The sequence below is a fragment of the Lissotriton vulgaris genome, unplaced genomic scaffold (genome assembly GCF_964263255.1).
Source record: "Lissotriton vulgaris unplaced genomic scaffold, aLisVul1.2 SCAFFOLD_1192, whole genome shotgun sequence".
NCBI lineage: Eukaryota > Metazoa > Chordata > Amphibia > Caudata > Salamandridae > Lissotriton > Lissotriton vulgaris.
This window is the reverse complement of record NW_028246048.1, coordinates 562,905-579,820: the sequence shown is the minus strand read 5'-3', so window position 1 is coordinate 579,820 and position 16,916 is coordinate 562,905. Positions and strand designations below refer to the sequence as shown.

Here is a 16,916-nt window from a genome sequence, read left to right as displayed (position 1 = left end):
CATGTTTCGTAAGCAGTCCCCCCTGCTTTACTCATCAGGACCTATGTTGATCTCTACTACACTCAGAAAACTAATTATTGTGTCATATGCCTACTTTCCTAAAAAAGACTTGCAAAAATAAGCTAGTCTAATTTATTTCTGGGCTTCAGTAGATCCTTGGAAAAAAATTATCCAATCTGGTCTCTGAAAGAAAAGGAGAAAAAAAAAAGGGAGAAAACAAGAAATAAAGGTTCAAATTACTTTAATGAACTTTTTTAAAATAACACATCACCATCACGTGGATATATAATTGACCTGTAGAAGGAAGTGATGTATTTTTCTCATAGTCTTTTTTCATTTTTCTTTTCATGGATTCTATGTTTTGCGATCCATAATATGTTTAAACTGGCGTAATTCGTCATTATTGAGGTCATTTCGTCGTTAGTTTGTTGCAGTAAAGGACTCACACTCACATAATTCACTCGTACTTTTAAGAACAAGACCGGATGTTTTGACTTTAGTAGGTATAGGTGCTGTGGCTATCCGCAATAAAACTGGAGCAATTCCAAGTGGCTTGTGAATTGCTTCTTGTGCCAATTGTTTCTGAAAAACAACCCCTTTTATTGAAAATATATACTAATGGGTGGCGTACCTTAGGCCTGCGTACAACCGGTAGAGTGTACAAATAGCAGCTCATTGTTATTGTAAAATACAAAAAAAACTTTAAAAAACGACATTGTTTGTAATTGCATACATATCACGGAATTTTCTCCATTTTTGTTTTAGTATACATACATTTCTTGATTGTTATCGCGCCCCATGAGCTTGACATCAGAGGTTTATTCATACGGTCACAGTGAAGAGTAGGGAAACACAAGGAAAGTCCCTGGGCTATGTACTAATTTAGGAACCCTAGTATAGATCATGTGTACCAAACACGCTGTACCCCAATGTTAAAGTATATTCTGGATAACACTATAATACACCATATTTGTATAAATTGTAGATCAGAAATGCGAAAATAAGAACCTTAGATGTTTGTTGTTTTATCTTTAAAAATTGTACAGTTTATTACAATATTCACAAGGTTAAAAACATTATTATGCACAGATAAAAGTAAATACAATATCACAATTAAATTAAAAACAATGAATATCAGGAGTCACAGTTTGTTTTCGTTGTCGACGCTGCGTTTCGGTGAGTCTGTAATAGCACCTTCCTCAGGACAAAACAAGTTCTACAAAAAAACATTACAATTAGGAGACATCCTTTTTTTTGTGCATGTAGTGTAATGCCCAGTCAACAGTACTATAGGAGCCCATAGTTATAGTCCTCTGTACCAAAATGCTTCCAGCCATACACCCCTTAGAACCTAATCATGTAATTAACATCTCTACCAAGTACCATGTCCTTTAGCTTGTTGTTTTTCTAAGGTTAAAATATTCTTTAAAAAAAATGCTCGTCCTAAAAAAGACAAAGAGAGTGTTAACCGCTCTACATGCACAAAAAAAAGGATGTCTCCTAATTGTAATGTTTTTTTGTAGAACTTGTTTTGTCCTGAGGAAGGTGCTATTACAGACTCACCGAAACGCAGCGTCGACAACGAAAACAAACTGTGACTCCTGATATTCATTGTTTTTAATTTAATTGTGATATTGTATTTACTTTTATCTGTGCATAATAATGTTTTTAACCTTGTGAATATTGTAATAAACTGTACAATTTTTAAAGATAAAACAACAAACATCTAAGGTTCTTATTTTCGCATTTCTGATCTACAATTTATACAAATATGGTGTATTATAGTGTTATCCAGAATATACTTTAACATTGGGGTACAGCGTGTTTGGTACACATGATCTATACTAGGGTTCCTAAATTAGTACATAGCCCAGGGACTTTCCTTGTGTTTCCCTACTCAATCCTCCTTGTCCCTCATCACCACACATAGGAGGCCTCCCTTTCCCTTTTTTACTTCACAGTGAAGAGTAAGCATTAATGATAAGTCTAAACTGCAGGGCAAACGGGCCATAGATTAGAGACTTCTGGCCATAGTCTTACTCACTTTTCTGCCGGTAATACCTCCCCATTACGCCTCAGTGCCGCTCCGTGGGTTACCTTCCTGTAAATAACTCTGTGGAATTTATCGGTCATTGTAAAAAGGAAAAGACCCCGAAAATGAGGCGTCTCTGAGAGTTGGTCAACCGCCTCTACATCCGTTGGAATAGAGGAAGTGTATTGTCGGGCTCGAAGAACTAGAACGTAAACAAAAATGGCCGACGGTATCGGCACATCGTTCTTCAGTTTCACGTTTGCTTCCTGGTTGGTGGCCAGTCAAGTTGATAGGACCTACCAGGTTCTTAGTGTTTGTGGTAAATAAGTGCAGAAGGATTATCGATTGAATGGCTGGTGTGTGACCTGCTTTCTATTAGTTCCTGATGTTGGACCATTGCCTAAAGTCGATGTTATTTAGGGTGATAGTATAAATGTGGACACAGAATCTATAGGTCTGTCTCAAAAAGGTTTCTGGCTCAAATCGTTTCTATCATCTGTCTTACTTATAACAACGTGCCATGCCATTTATTTTCTCATGGTGAAATGAAGCTATAGTGTTTGTTGAGTTTTTGCAGTCTTGATCCGGCTGATGCCTACTCTCTCTTTTTCTAAAAAAGGGGAGGCAAGATTGCGTATTACTGGTTATTATGCAGGACACACAAGTGATTGCTGCACGTGATGCAGTCAATGCCTGTTTTTCAGATTACTTGTGTGTTGGTTCAGGTTGTAGTTTCTTGGTTGAGCCGTTGTGATGCAGTTATAAGATAGTACAGAGTTTTAGTCATAATGATCTAGTTAGAAATGTAGAGCTGCGCTATTCAACCAGAAAAACTGTTAGGGTTCTACTGGGATCACAGTTGCCCCCAAGGGATTTCATCGTTCAGGCCCTTGAGGTTGGTTTTAAGACGAAATACCCATCTCTGCTCTTTTTCAAAGAGGTATTTGTCGTTGTTGACTTGTTCAATTATAGTCCATGAGATGTCTTCTGGCTTGTGTCCTTTGTCTAGGAAATGTGAAGCCATTTTGGTGATGTTTTTTTTACATTTAATGTTGCTCTTGTGTTCACCTATTCTTGTTTTAACTGGTCTCATGGTCATGCCAACGTATTCTAGTTTGCATGGGCACGTGATTAGGTAAACAACATTGTGGCCATTCAATCGATAGTCCTTCTGCACTTATTTACCACAAACACTACGAACCTGGTAGGTCCTAACAACTTGACTGGCCACCACCCAGAAAGCAAACGTGAAACTGAAGAACGATGTGCCGATACCGTCAGCCATTTTTGTTTAGGCTCTAGTTCTTCGAGCCTGAAAATACACTTCCGCTATTCCGCAACGGATGTAGAGGCGGCTGACCAGCTCTCAGAGACGCCTCATTTTCGGGGTCTTTTCCTTTTTACAATGACCGATAAATACCACAGAGTTAGCAACATGAAGGTAACCCACGGAGCGGCATTGAGGCGTAATGGGGAGGTATTACCGGTGGAAAAGTGAGTAAGACTATGGCCAAAAGTATCTAATCTATGGCCCGTTTGCCCTGTAGTTTAGACTTACCATTAACGCTTACTCTTCACAGTGACAGTATGAATAAACCTCTGATGCCAAGCTCATGGGGAGCGATAACAATTAAGAAATGTATGTATACTAAAAATAAAATTGAGAAAATTACGTGATATGTATGCAATTACAAACAATGTCGTTTTTTAATGTTTTTTTTAGTATTTTACAATAACAATGAGCTGCTATTTTTACACTCTACCGGTTGTATGCAGGCCTAAGGTACGCCACCCATTAGTATATATTTTCAATAAAAAGGGGTTGTTTTTCAGTAACAATCGGCACAAGAAGCAATTCACAAGCCCCTTGGAATTGCACCAGTTTTATTGCGGATAGCCCACAGCACCTATACCTTACTAAAGTCAAAACATCCGGACATGTTCTTAAAATTACGAGTGAATTATGTGTGTGTGAGTCTTGTACTGCAACAAACTAATGGCGAAATGACCTCAAATAATGACGAATTACGCCAGTTTAAACATATGGATCGCAAAACATAGAATCCATGAAAAGAAAAAAGACTATGAGAAAATATATCACTTCCTTCTATAGGTCAAATATATATCCACGTGATGGTGATGTGTTATTTTAAAAAAGTTCATCAAAGTAATTTGAACCTTTATTTCTTGTTTTCTCCCTTTTTTCTCCTTTTCTTTCAGAGACCAGATTGGGTCATTTTTTGTAAGGGCCTACTGAAGCCCAGGAATAAATAGACTAGCTTATTTTTGCAAGTCTATTTTAGGAAAGTAGGCATGACACAATAATTAGTTTTCTGAGTGTAGTAGGGATCAACATAGGTCCTGATGAGTAAAGCAGGGGTGACTGCTTATGAAACATGTCGACCAAGTAGGACATAATAAATAACCCTACCACAACCCCTTTTTAACATTTCCAGCTAGAGAAGTGAATAAATTGTTTTTTTCTACTAGCCAGGGAATTTTTAACATTTCACATCTTTCATCTTTCACATAATCCTTCCACCCCCTACCACTCACATTGTTTTCGCACCACACATAGCCTATCTTCATAACAACAAGTGCTCCAGCGTAGTCCGCAGGTTGTAGCATGGCCCGCCCCGTAGAGGGAGGGGAAGACCCCCATGATGAAGCATGACACTATGGGAATCATAGTGTGTGAGGGGTATTTTAAAAACACATAGTGCTTTTCCTTGTCAACCACACGGATCAGCAACACTCACTGTATCTACATCTCACTATATATATGACTCTAACATGAGCCTGACTGCTTTGTGTTATGACACCTCAGGTTAATTCAGTGACTTTTCGTGGTTCACCCTGACAGATCCAGTGCCGGGCCAAGCTCCACCTTGTACCCTTGGAGAAATATCTCCCTTACCGTGGCACCTTGGGTCATGTTTTGGGGTCCGGCCTAGTGCTTGTCCCATTTAGTTGAGTGAAGACATGTCCTGGCACACGATGCACTAGGTTCTGTTGAAGGAAAACAACACTCTAAATGCCCACTGAGCTCTAGTACATGTTTAATGGAAAAAAACAGCAAGCAGAAATAATATTCTTAGTGCAGATTTGCATAACAAAAGATTAGAGATTCACCATCTGGCAGTTGGGAATACAACGCTAAGTTCACTTCAGTTTCACGTTTCTTATATACATTTTCTATGATGTGGCAAACCGGGGATAGGCCATCTGAAACTCTCAATAGCAGCTAACGAGCAAGTGCCTAGCTCTTCTTGTCAGTGATTTATTTGTAAAATAAAAGGTGGTGGGGCTCTCCTCAGGAGGCAGTGCTAACAGTACAAATGTGCTGGTGCAAACTGCCTACTGACTAGAGCCCTGGCACTTATAAACCTAGAGAAGACTTCGTCTAATGGGTAGAGCTGCTGATTTTGGAGCTGGGGAACCCAGTTTGAGTCTCGGCGTGGCTCAACATCCTGTGGTCTGGGGAAAATCATGTGCCTTAACTGGTGCCGAGGATTAGGTGCTGAGCGCCGGCTCAAATTAAGCATTGCTTCTCGTGGGAAAAATGTGAGAAGGCCTTTGAGAGATAATACAGTGGAGTACAGTAGAAATGTGGTTACTCTAAACCTGTAATTCTCGCTTGTTTTTGCCAACCTTAAAACTAGGATTCTCTTACTCAAGCCTCCAACATCGGAATACAAGAAGGCAGTACATTTAAAATGTGTGTAAAGGTGCAATAGTGGAAAGGTTCTGGCATAAAATCGATTTCACAGAAAACTGCTGCATAATGTGACCACCCATTTCTGTATGTGTATGTATGTATGTATGTATAGGCATTTATATAGCGCACTACTTACCCGGAGGGTCCCAAGGCGCTTCGACCGCTGCAAAACCCTTCCTGGCTTCCCTGAGAGATGGTCCCTTAATGGCTATCTCCAGGGTGAGACCAGGCATCCCCGGCGGTCTGGTGGGGCCGTTAGTGAAGATGAGGCAAGCTAATGCCCAGAGTTGCCGAGTGTGATCGCTGATCAAAGTGGGCACCGAGGCGAGAGAATTATCGAGTCCGCTGACCCTGGTCCAGAAACCTGCCGCGCCGGGAATCGAACCCTGGTCCCGGGCCGTCCTCTGCTCTCGGGTCTGCCGCCTCTAACCAGTGAGCCACACTACCTCATTTCTGCATATTCATGAGGACCTTAACATTGGTAAAGCACTATAGAGTGGTTTGGGGGCTGTCATTATGATGATGAAACCCACATGTACAGGGACATGTGAAATAGTTTCCATATTTCTCAGGTCCCTGTGAAACATGGGCTTTGTACCAGGTCAATGGAGTATGAGACCCTTGGTGAAATCATTTTCCCAGACTAACATTTTCATGGTGACAACTTCAACTGGAGTCACATGCAAGTCAATAATTAAAACAGCACCCTATGAAACATACAAAAATCCTATAATCTTGAGAAATGTAATATTCACTACATTTCATTTATTTCTCAATGTTGTAAATGAAAATGCATTTTGGAAAATGCACATTTTACTACCATCTGCAAAGTTCTTAGATGCAGAGTTGCGTCTAAATTAGGAGAGACAGAGAAACAGTGGGTGCCTCCCACATCCCTTGGAGAGCTCTGCAAGTGATGTGCCGCATTCCATCTGGAACAAATATTATATTATATTATCTGTTCAAATGTGGGGGAGAAGGTACTCTGACAATACCTGTTAGTGATTTGAATTATAATACAAACTAACCAACCCGATCTACTTTAGTAGGAAATGAAACAGGGATGTTTATTTTTTTAATTGCTTGCATGTCTTCAAGTATACTACAGGATTTGACCTGAAAAATTGTCATGCAGCATATGTGCCAGAAGAAATATATAAATACAATGGGAAGGTTATGACAAACAATTTCAGTACTCTGGTGAGTAAAAAACCACTGCATACTGAAATATCTTTCAGGCAGCATGTGGCAATCAACTAATAATCATTGAAACCTGATCATTAAAAAAATACATTACAACTTTTAAATCCTTTTCACGCAGAATTCTATCAAGTGAAACAACCGACTGTGTGTTTTTTCATTAAAGAACAAACATTTATTATGCGTGCATGATGCCATTAAGATGCGCAGTTACTTTTTGCACGAGGGAGAGTAAGCAATAAGATAGACTTGGCTATACCAAAATGAAGCTGCTCCCAATAATTTTGAATACATATAAATTAAGGGAATTTTGCAAACTCCATCATATTGTGCACACATTAATAGAAACTCTGCTTCAATATTTGTATTTCCTTTATTGTTGCATCAACGTCGAGTTGTGCATACATTAAATACAACGAAATAGGAACTATGCACGTTTTATAGCCTGCTGCATACACTACAGAATGTGCGGTTATGTGGGCTGAAACTGACTACGCCGTCCGCGTCGTTGTGCACGCCTCGCCCCGGTCGGGCTTGTGTCTGGGGCCGGTTGCGCTTCTTCCCTGGGCCTGCCGCGGAGGGAGGCGGCGCGAGCTGGAGCCATTGCAGGAGGTGGGCAGAGTCCGGGAGCTGCGGGGAGAGGAGACATCCGGCTGCACCTGTCAGAGCCGCCTGCGAGGGACCTGAGGACGCAGCGTGTCTGCGAGAGATCCACCCGCAGGGGGCGCTGGGAGGATACATTGGAACCTGGAGGGGAGTCACTGGAATCACTGGAGGAGCTGGTGAGGATGCGCTGTCACCTGGAGGGGAGTGCACACTGATGTGCACAGAGCAAATGGGAGAGGATACACAGTGACCAGGAGAAGAATCCACTGGCAACAGAGCCGAGGGGATACGTTGTAACCAGAGAATCACCCAAGTTCACAGGGCGACCGTACGAGGATACACTGTACCCCGACCAGAATACAGTGTTACCCAACGGGATACACTGGAGTGATACTCTGCCATTCAATGGGAATACACTGGAATGATACACTGCCATCCAATGGGAATACACTGGAGTGATACTCTGCCACCCAACGGGAATACACTGGAATGATACACTGCCATTCAACGGGATACACTGGAATGATAAACTGCCATCCAATGGGAATACACTGGAGTGATACTCTGCCACCCAACGGGAATACACTGGAATGATACACTGCCATCCAATGGGAATACACTGGAGTGATACTCTGCCACCCAACGGGAATACACTGGAGTGATACTCTGCACCCAACGGGAATACACTGTCACCAAAAGGGAATACACTGGAGTGATACACTGTCACCCAGAGGGAATACACTGGAGTGCTGAAGTGATACACGGGAGTGATACACTGCCATCCAACGGGAATACACTGAAGTGCTGAAGGAATACACTGTAACCAGCAGGACCCCCACTGCCAGCTGCACCGGAGGTAGGCTGTAACCTGGAAGTGTGCCTGTAACCCCAGAGTACACAGTGCAGCCTACAGGCGAACCACTGCCAGCTGCAGCATTCCATGGGAGATGTCCTGTAGCCTGTGAAGCATCGCTGTAACACACCTGGGCAGGTGCACTGCAACACGGTGAAGAATACACTGGAGCAAACGAGTCCTTCAGTGCAAGCTGCAGGAGGGCACACTGGGAGATACACTGGAGCCGGCATCATAACCACTATCAGCTGGAGCATCAACCAGAGAAACAGTGTAATCTGAAAGGGGCACCTGTTACCCCAGAGCACACCTGGGACACAGTGTACCCTGCTGGCGGTACACCTGGATGTAAAGCAGGTACACTGCCAGCTTCAGCCCGCAAGACGTACGGTGCAATCTGCTGGGGGTACACCTTGACGCACAGCAGGTACACTGCCAGCTCGACATACATTGCAATCCGCAGGAAACGGCAGCCAGAGATACGCTGTAACCTGAAAGACCAACAGTGTACAATCAGAGATAAACACCGCCAGCAGGAGGAGCCACTGGGGTGGTTTGAAAGATACACAGTAACCGGAAGAAGGTACAGCCAGCTGTGTGCTGTAACCTGCTAAAGGAGCCTGCTGGGGATACACAGTACCCTACTGAAGGAGTGTGCAGGTGATACACAGTACCCAACTGAAGGAGTGTGCAGGGGATACACAGTACCCAACTGAAGGAGTGTGCTGGGGATACACCGTACCCTACTGAAGGAGTGTGCTGGGGATACACAGTACCTTACTGAAGGAGTGTGCTGGGGATACACAGTACCCTACTGAAGGAGTGTGCTGGGGATATACAGTACCTTACTGAAGGAGTGTGCTGGGGATACACAGTACCCTACTGAAGGAATGTGCAGGGGATACACAGTACCCTACTGAAGGAGTGTGCAGGGGTTACACTGTACCCTACTGAAGGTGCCTGCCAGGGATGCACTGTGACCCACTGAAGGAGCCTTCAGGGAATGCACTGTAACCAGGAAGTGAAACGCTGTGGCATTCAGAGGATATACTGGCATCCGGAGGGGGCCGGAGGAGAGACCCCCTATAACCTCCATTAAGCGCCAGCAGGAGATACAGTGGCTTCGCGGGGGAGCCCACGGGATACGCTGCCTGCAGGAAATGCGCTGGATCCGCTGCAGGACAGTGGGAAAGATGCTGTGCTGCGGCTGAAAGGAGTCCCCTCCTGCCAGGTGAGCATGCGCCGGGCTCTCTCTCTTTCTTCCCTCAGCTACAGGTGAAGCTGAGCCTTCCACGCCCCTTATCAAGTGACCAGTACAGAGTGTCACACTTCTCATCTTAGAGAATAACTGTAGTACAGCTGCCAACTTGAAGAACAATCTCACCATGTGAGCATGGGGTGTGGCCTAGAAGGGGGTGGGGCCTCATGCTGAGAAGTACCTAGGAAGCACTTTTGAACCCCCCAAACCTTGCTGTGGCTGGTGCCGATGTCCACGGGTCTTTCCACACACCGTGAATGGGTGTCAGCACTATTTACAGTGGTTTTCAGCTCGTTTTCTCTGCCACCCTGTGATATCCGCTCCTCACTGGGAGACCATTTGATGGAAGTCAATATCATGTGTCGTACGGTGGCACCGTGTGAGTTGGCAGGTATGTGCCACTCTTTCCCTCTCAGGGACAACTGCAGCAGTAAACTCAGTAATCATTCCTCAGGGAAAACTGAAGAAGGCCTGCCACATCACTTCTCTCAGTAACACATGCGTAGGCTGTCCTGTTTTCAGTTTCTATTTTTGGTAAATTCTGGTGGGATTTTTTCAGTGTTTTCAATATTTTAAAAAACAGTTATCAGTGGTTACACATTTTCACGCCACTAAAAACAACAGAAAAAGTGTTTTTCCGGTGTTTATGGAACGTTTTGCTTTTATCATTGCTTGCTTTCTGCACTGAAAGAACATGGTATATAGACAGTGTACGTATAGTGTATATGAGGTACAAACAGATTTTTGCAAATTAATCTTATTGTAGTACACCATACAATACTTCTTCAGTGAGTCTTTGGTCATCTGCACTTGCGCTTTCCTTCCCATGTAAACTTTTGTGAAAAGGACCTCTCAGCATTCATAGCCCCTTGGGCTGAGAACCGTCAGTTGGGATGACTCTTTCCTTGATGCCACATAAAGCACAAAATGATAAATATTTGCGTTTTAGTTCCTGGGCATAAGAAAACAGTGCACCAGAATGGACTAAGAAGTCAATAGCATCCCTCATTAACTCTGAAGATTGTAAAGATGCTTTCAGCATACCATCTAACAAGTGGCAAGAGTCTCTTCACTTCAGCTCGGGTATCAATTTTGACAGGTCATCACACACATTTTTTATATACGTAGCTGAATCACTGCAAATACAAACAATATCACTCCAATCTTTGTTGAACTTGGAAAGAACCTTTTTTGCAGAGCATTACAAGTGACACTGCGTTCCATGTTTTCCAAAAGTCTGGTGTCATGTTTTCACCACTATCCCAGATGCTTGGTGATATATATACTTGTCACTATACCTTGCATTTAATGTTTAATGCCTGAGGTGTTGGCAATTCACCTACTATCAATACTGACCCACTAGAAACTATGGTCTGATGTAGTAGGGTTTTTTACCCATTCTCTGTGGGTAAATGTGATGACGCATATTAGGAAAGATTTTTATGAAACCAGCCATTTTACCTATCAGTGAAAGAATCAAATGCGGCTAAAATTTCAAATATGAGTTTGATATGTCCTGATTCTCTACAGTTTATAAAATAATTAAACTAGACCTAAAACATGAAACTAAACCCTGCATCTTTAGACCAAAGGCCATAAAACTGAAAAAAGTAAAAGGAAGAAGAAACAATATTTTAATGGCATCCCTAAAGAACAAAACTCAAGCAGGATAATGTTAGCCAGTCATTCTTACTGCTAGCTTCTACAGCAAAGTTACATCTTATTGACCCCTTCAGTAAGAACAAAATTACTCTTTCACTTTCTTTTTCCTTTCTTTGAATGACAATTAGTTTGTGGTTGTGCAGGTGTTTTTTCAGTGTTTATATGTTTTCACCGGTGAGGGCTATTTTTCTTTCAGTGGGGTTTTATCAGTTATTATAGGTTTAAACCTAAAAACCCCACAGCCTACACATGCGGTAAGACCCTCCACCCCGCACACGCCCCCTGCCAGGGACAGGTGAGCCAGGCCAGCCACACTCCTTCCCTAAGGGATAGCTGCAAGATGGCCCTACACACACACACACACACCTCCACTCTACAGACAGGTGCAAGATGACCCTCCACCCCCACACCTCCTCTCTAGGGACAACTGCACCAGTCCCCATGCTCCTACTCTTAGAGAAAACTGCAGCATGGCCCCCAACCCCCCTCAGAGAGACAACTGCAGCAAGGCCCTCAACTCTCCCGCCCTCAATTCCCCCCCCACCGCCCCTCCTTAGACACTACTGCAGCAGGGCCCTCTACTCTTCCCTCCCATAGACAACTGCAGCAGAACCCCTAGCTCTTTCACCTTTAGAGACAACTGCAGCAAGGCCCTTAACCCTCCCCCCTCTACAAGGAAACAGCAGCAGGGCACTCAACTCTCCCCCTCACCTCCCTTGAGATAACTGCAACAAGGCCCTCAACTCTCCCGCCCTTGACTCCCACCCCCTTAGACACAACTGTAGCAGGACCCAAGCTCTCCCATGTCTCAGAGGTAACTGCAGCAAGGCCCTCTACCCCTCACATCTCAGACACAACTGCAGCAAGACCTTATACACCCACCCCCATCAGAGACATCTGCACCAGTCTCCACACTCCCCCTCTCAGTGACAACCGTAGCAAGGCTCTCTTACCCCTCCCCTCTTCCCCCTCAGAGACAATTGCAGCAAGACCCTCTACTCCCCCCACCATCTACTTCCTCTCACCCCCCCTCAGAAACAACTGCAGCAAGGCCCTCTACCCCTCCCCTCTCAAAGACAACTGCAGCAAGGCCCTCTACCCCTCCCCTCTCAAAGACAACTGCAGCAAGACCCTCTACCCCTCCCCTCTCAGAGACAACTGCAGCAAGACCCTCTACCCCTCCCCTCTCAGAGACAGCTGCAGCAAGGCCCTCTACCCCTCCCCTCTCAAAGACAACTGCAGCAAGACCCTCTACCCCTCCCCTCTCAGAGACAACTGCAGCAAGACCCTCTACCCCTCCCCTCTCAGAAACAACTGCAGCGAGGCCCTCGACCACCTTGCCCCTCTCAGAAACAACTGCAGCAGGACCTTCTACTCTTCCCCCCCTCCCCCTCCCCCCCCCAACCGGAGACTACTGCACCAAGGCGCTCAACTACCCCCCACTCCCTGAGACAGCTGTAGCAGGGCCCTCTACTCTTCCCCCTCTCGTTGGCAATGCAGCGGGGTCCACCACACTATCTCTCGGGACAATTGTAACAGGGCCACTGGAGCCCCCGTGCGGTGCAATGCAGCCCCATACATCCTTTCAGGAACAACTGCAGCAGGGCCCACTGCACCCCTCCTCTCATTTGCAGCTGCAGCCGGACCCACTGCACCCCTATTCTCGCTTGCAGCTGCAGTGTGGCCCACTGACCCTTTTTCTCTATTGCAGCTGCAGCATATCCCACTGCACCCCTCCTCTTGCTTGCAGCTTGGCTTACTGCACCCCTCTTCTCGCTTGCAGCTGCAATGGGGCCCACTGCACCCCTTTTTTTGCTTGCAGGTGCAACATGTCCCACTGCTAATCTCCTCTCTATTGCAGCTGCAGCATGTCCCACTGCAGCCCTCCTCTCAACTGCAAGTGCAGCAGGGCCCACTGCATCCCTCCTCTCGCTTGCAGCTACAGAGCGGCCACTGCAGCCCTCCTCTTGATTGCAGATGCAGCAGGGCGCACTGAATCCGGCTTCTCACGTGCAGCTGCAGCATGTCTCATTGCACCTATCCTCTTGCTTGCAGCTGCGTGTCCCACTGCACCTATCGTCTCGCTTGCAGCTGCGTGTCTCACTGCACCTATCCTCTCGTTTGCAGCTGCAGTGTGTCCCACTGCACCTATCCTCTCGTTTGCAGCTGCAGTGTGTCCCACTGCACCTATCCTCTCCCTTGCAGCTGCAGCATGTCCCACTGCACCCCTCTTCTCTCTGCAGCTGCCACGGGGCCGACTGCACCCCTCCTCTTGCTTGCAGCTTGGCTTACTGCACCCCTCTTCCTCGCTTGCAGCTGCAATGGGGCCCACTGCACCCCTATTCTCGCTTGCAGCTGCAGTGTGGCCCACTGAACCTCTTTTCTCTATTACAGCTGCAGCATGTCCCACTGCACCCCTCTTCTCTCTTGCAGCTGCCACGGGGCCCACTGCACCCCTCCTCTTGCTTGCAGCTTGGCTTACTGCACCCCTCTTCCTCGCTTGCAGCTGCAATGGGGCCCACTTCACCCCTCTTCTTGCTTGCAGCTGCAGCATGTCCCACTGCTACTCTCCTCTCGACTGCAGCTGCAGCAGGGCCCACTGCATCCCTCCTCTCGCTTGCAGCTGCAGAGCGGCCACTGCAGCCCTCCTCTTGATTGCAGCTGCAGCAGGGCGCACTGAATCCCGCTTCTCGCGTGCAGCTGCAGCATGTCCCACTGCACCTATCCTCTCGCTTGCAGCTGCGTGTCCCACTGCACCTATCCTTTCGCTTGCAGCTGCGTGTCCCACTGCACCTATCCTCTCGCTTGCAGCTGCGTGTCCCACTGCACCTATCCTTTCGCTTGCAGCTGCGTGTCCCACTGCACCTATCCTCTCGCTTGCAGCTGTGTGTCCCACTGCACCTATCCTCTCGCTTGCAGCTGCGTGTCCTACTGCACCTATCCTTTCGCTTGCAGCTGCGTGTCCCACTGCACCTATCCTCTCGCTTGCAGCTGCAGTGACCCACTGCACCTATCCTCTCGCTTGCAGCTGCGTGTCCCACTGCACCTATCCTCTCGTTTGCAGCTGCGTGTCCCACTGCACCTATCCTTTCGCTTGCAGCAGGGCCCACTGCACCCCTCCTCTCCCTTGCAGCAGGGCTCACCACACCCCTCCCCTCGCTTGCAGCTGAAGTTGGCCCCACTGCACCCCTCCCCTCGCTTGCAGCTGGGTCCGCCACAGTCCTTTCCTCTCAGGGACAATTGCAGGCCTGGAGTCCACTCCTCTCCTCGCAGTGGCGAGAGCTGCAAGTCCTTTCTCACCTCTCTTCTTAGCGAAGAGGCCCCTCCACCCCTCACTGCTGCAGGTCTCTCCGCCCCCCCCCCCTCCCCCTCCCCCTGTCAGCCCTACGCATAGGACAGAGGCCTCTGAGCATCCTCGTCTCTGTGGCCAGGGCTGGCTGGAGAACCTTCTGTACCGGCCCCTCCCTTCCCCGGCCGGAACGGGGTCCGCAGCTCACGCGCACACACGCACATGCACACATGCACACACACACGCACGCACATGCACACACACATGCACACACGCACATGCACACACGCACACACACGCACATGCATACACGCATATCCCAACCCACCTCTCCCCGCCGCCTGTCACTGACCAGCGCGGCACACCCCTTCCTCCTTCAGACAGACAGACACGTGCACGGCACCGCTGTCCGCAGCCAGGGGCGGGGCCTTGGCTTCGCAGACATTGATCAGCTGATTCCACCTTGGTGACCTTTCAATGCTCGTCACAGACGGGAGTGTCATCTGTTGTGTCCCCCCTGTCTGCGCCAGGGGACTATTGTTGTGTGTGTTTGTGTTTTTTGTGTAGCCTCACTGGGCAACAGGAGGCCAGTGTAATACAGGACGAGAAGCAAGCCCCCCCCACAGCAGCCAACATATTACATGCGACCATCGCCCAGAGCTGAGCTCTCTCCCCGCATTTCGGGAAAGTCACGCGTGAAATCACAGTCGCACCAGACACCGGTTTAAGAGGGGCGTCTGCGGGGCGGACGGGGGTTGCGGATTAATACCGGTGCTTTGCTTGAAAGAGTGCGAATGTAGGGCCAGGAATGCAGAGAATCTGCCCAGCGTAGTGGCCTCCTCTCGGACAGTCAGCTGCGCTCCAGCATCGAATGAACGCAGGTTGATGTCACCCAGCGCCACCCACATCCCTCCTTCTCTTCTTGGCGCAAATGATGCTTGTGGGAGGCAAGTGATGCTGAGGACCAGTGCAGCTGCTAGGAGGCAGTTTGAATACTGGGGGCCAGTGAGACTACTGGAGGCCAGTGATGCTGCTGGGAGCAAGTGATGCTGGGAGTCGGCGAAGATGCTGAGAGCAAGTGATACTGGGAGTCGGTGATGCTGCTGAGAGCAGGTGATGCTGGGAGTCGGTAAAGATGCTGAGAGCAAGTGATGCTGGGAGTCAGTGATGCTGGGAGTCAGTGGTGCTGCTGAGAGCAAGTGATGCTGGGAGCCAGTGATGCTGCTGAGAGCAGGTGTTGCTGGGAGCCAGTGATGTTGCTGAGAGCATGTGATGCTGGGAGTCGCTGAAGAAGCTGAGAGCAAGTGATGCTGGGAGTCAGTGATGCTGCTGAGAGCAAGTGATGCTGGGAGTCAGTGATGCTGCTGAGAGCAAGTGATGCTGGGAGTCAGTGATGCTGCTGAGAGCAAGTGATGCTGGGAGTCGGTGATGCTTGCTGGGAGTCAGTGATGCTGCTGAGAGCAAGTGATGCTGGGAGTCGGTGATGCTGCTGAGAGCAGGTGTTGCTGGGAGCCAGTGATGTTGCTGAGAGCATGTGATGCTGGGAGTCGCTGAAGATGCTGAGAGCAAGTGATGCTGGGAGTCAGTGATGCTGCTGAGAGCAAGTCATGCTGGGAGTCAGTGATGCTGCTGAGAGCAAGTGATGCTGGGAGTCGGTGATGCTGCTGAGAGCAAGTGATGCTGGGAGTCGGCGAAGATGCTGAGAGCAAGTGATACTGGGAGTCGGTGATGCTGCTGAGAGCAAGTGATACTGGGAGTCGGTGATGCTGCTGAGAGCAAGTGATGCTGGGAGTCGGTGATGCTGCTGAGAGCAAGTGATGCTGGGAGTCGGCGAAGATGCTGAGAGCAAGTGATACTGGGAGTCGGTGATGCTGCTGAGAGCAAGTGATACTGGGAGTCGGTGATGCTGCTGAGAGCAAGTGATACTGGGAGTCGGTGATGCTGCTGAGAGCAAGTGATGCTGGGAGTCGGTGATGCTGCTGAGAGCAAGTGATGCTGGGAGTCGGCGAAGATGCTGAGAGCAAGTGATACTGGGAGTCAGTGATGCTGCTGAGAGCAAGTGATGCTGGGAGTCGGCGAAGATGCTGAGAGCAAGTGATACTGGGAGTCGGTGATGCTGCTGAGAGCAAGTGATACTGGGAGTCGGTGATGCTGCTGAGAGCAAGTGATGCTGGGAGTCGGTGAAGATGCTGAGAGCAAGTGATACTGGGAGTCGGTGATGCTGCTGAGAGCAAGTGATGCTGGGAGTCAGTGATGCTGCTGAGAGCAGGTGATGCTGGGAGTCGGTAAAGATGCTGA

At 47.7% G+C, this 16,916-nt stretch overlaps 1 long non-coding RNA gene across 1 annotated transcript in view; it reads left to right on the top strand.

Annotated features, from left to right (window-relative positions):
- Window positions 1-7,570: 7,570 nt before the first annotated feature.
- LOC147666155 (uncharacterized) overlaps window positions 7,571-16,916 on the top strand; it is a 366,839-nt gene continuing 357,493 nt past the window's right edge. The window contains exon 1 of the long non-coding RNA XR_015304874.1: window positions 7,571-9,640. This is a non-coding gene — a long non-coding RNA (uncharacterized LOC147666155). The remainder of the gene's footprint in view (window positions 9,641-16,916) is intronic.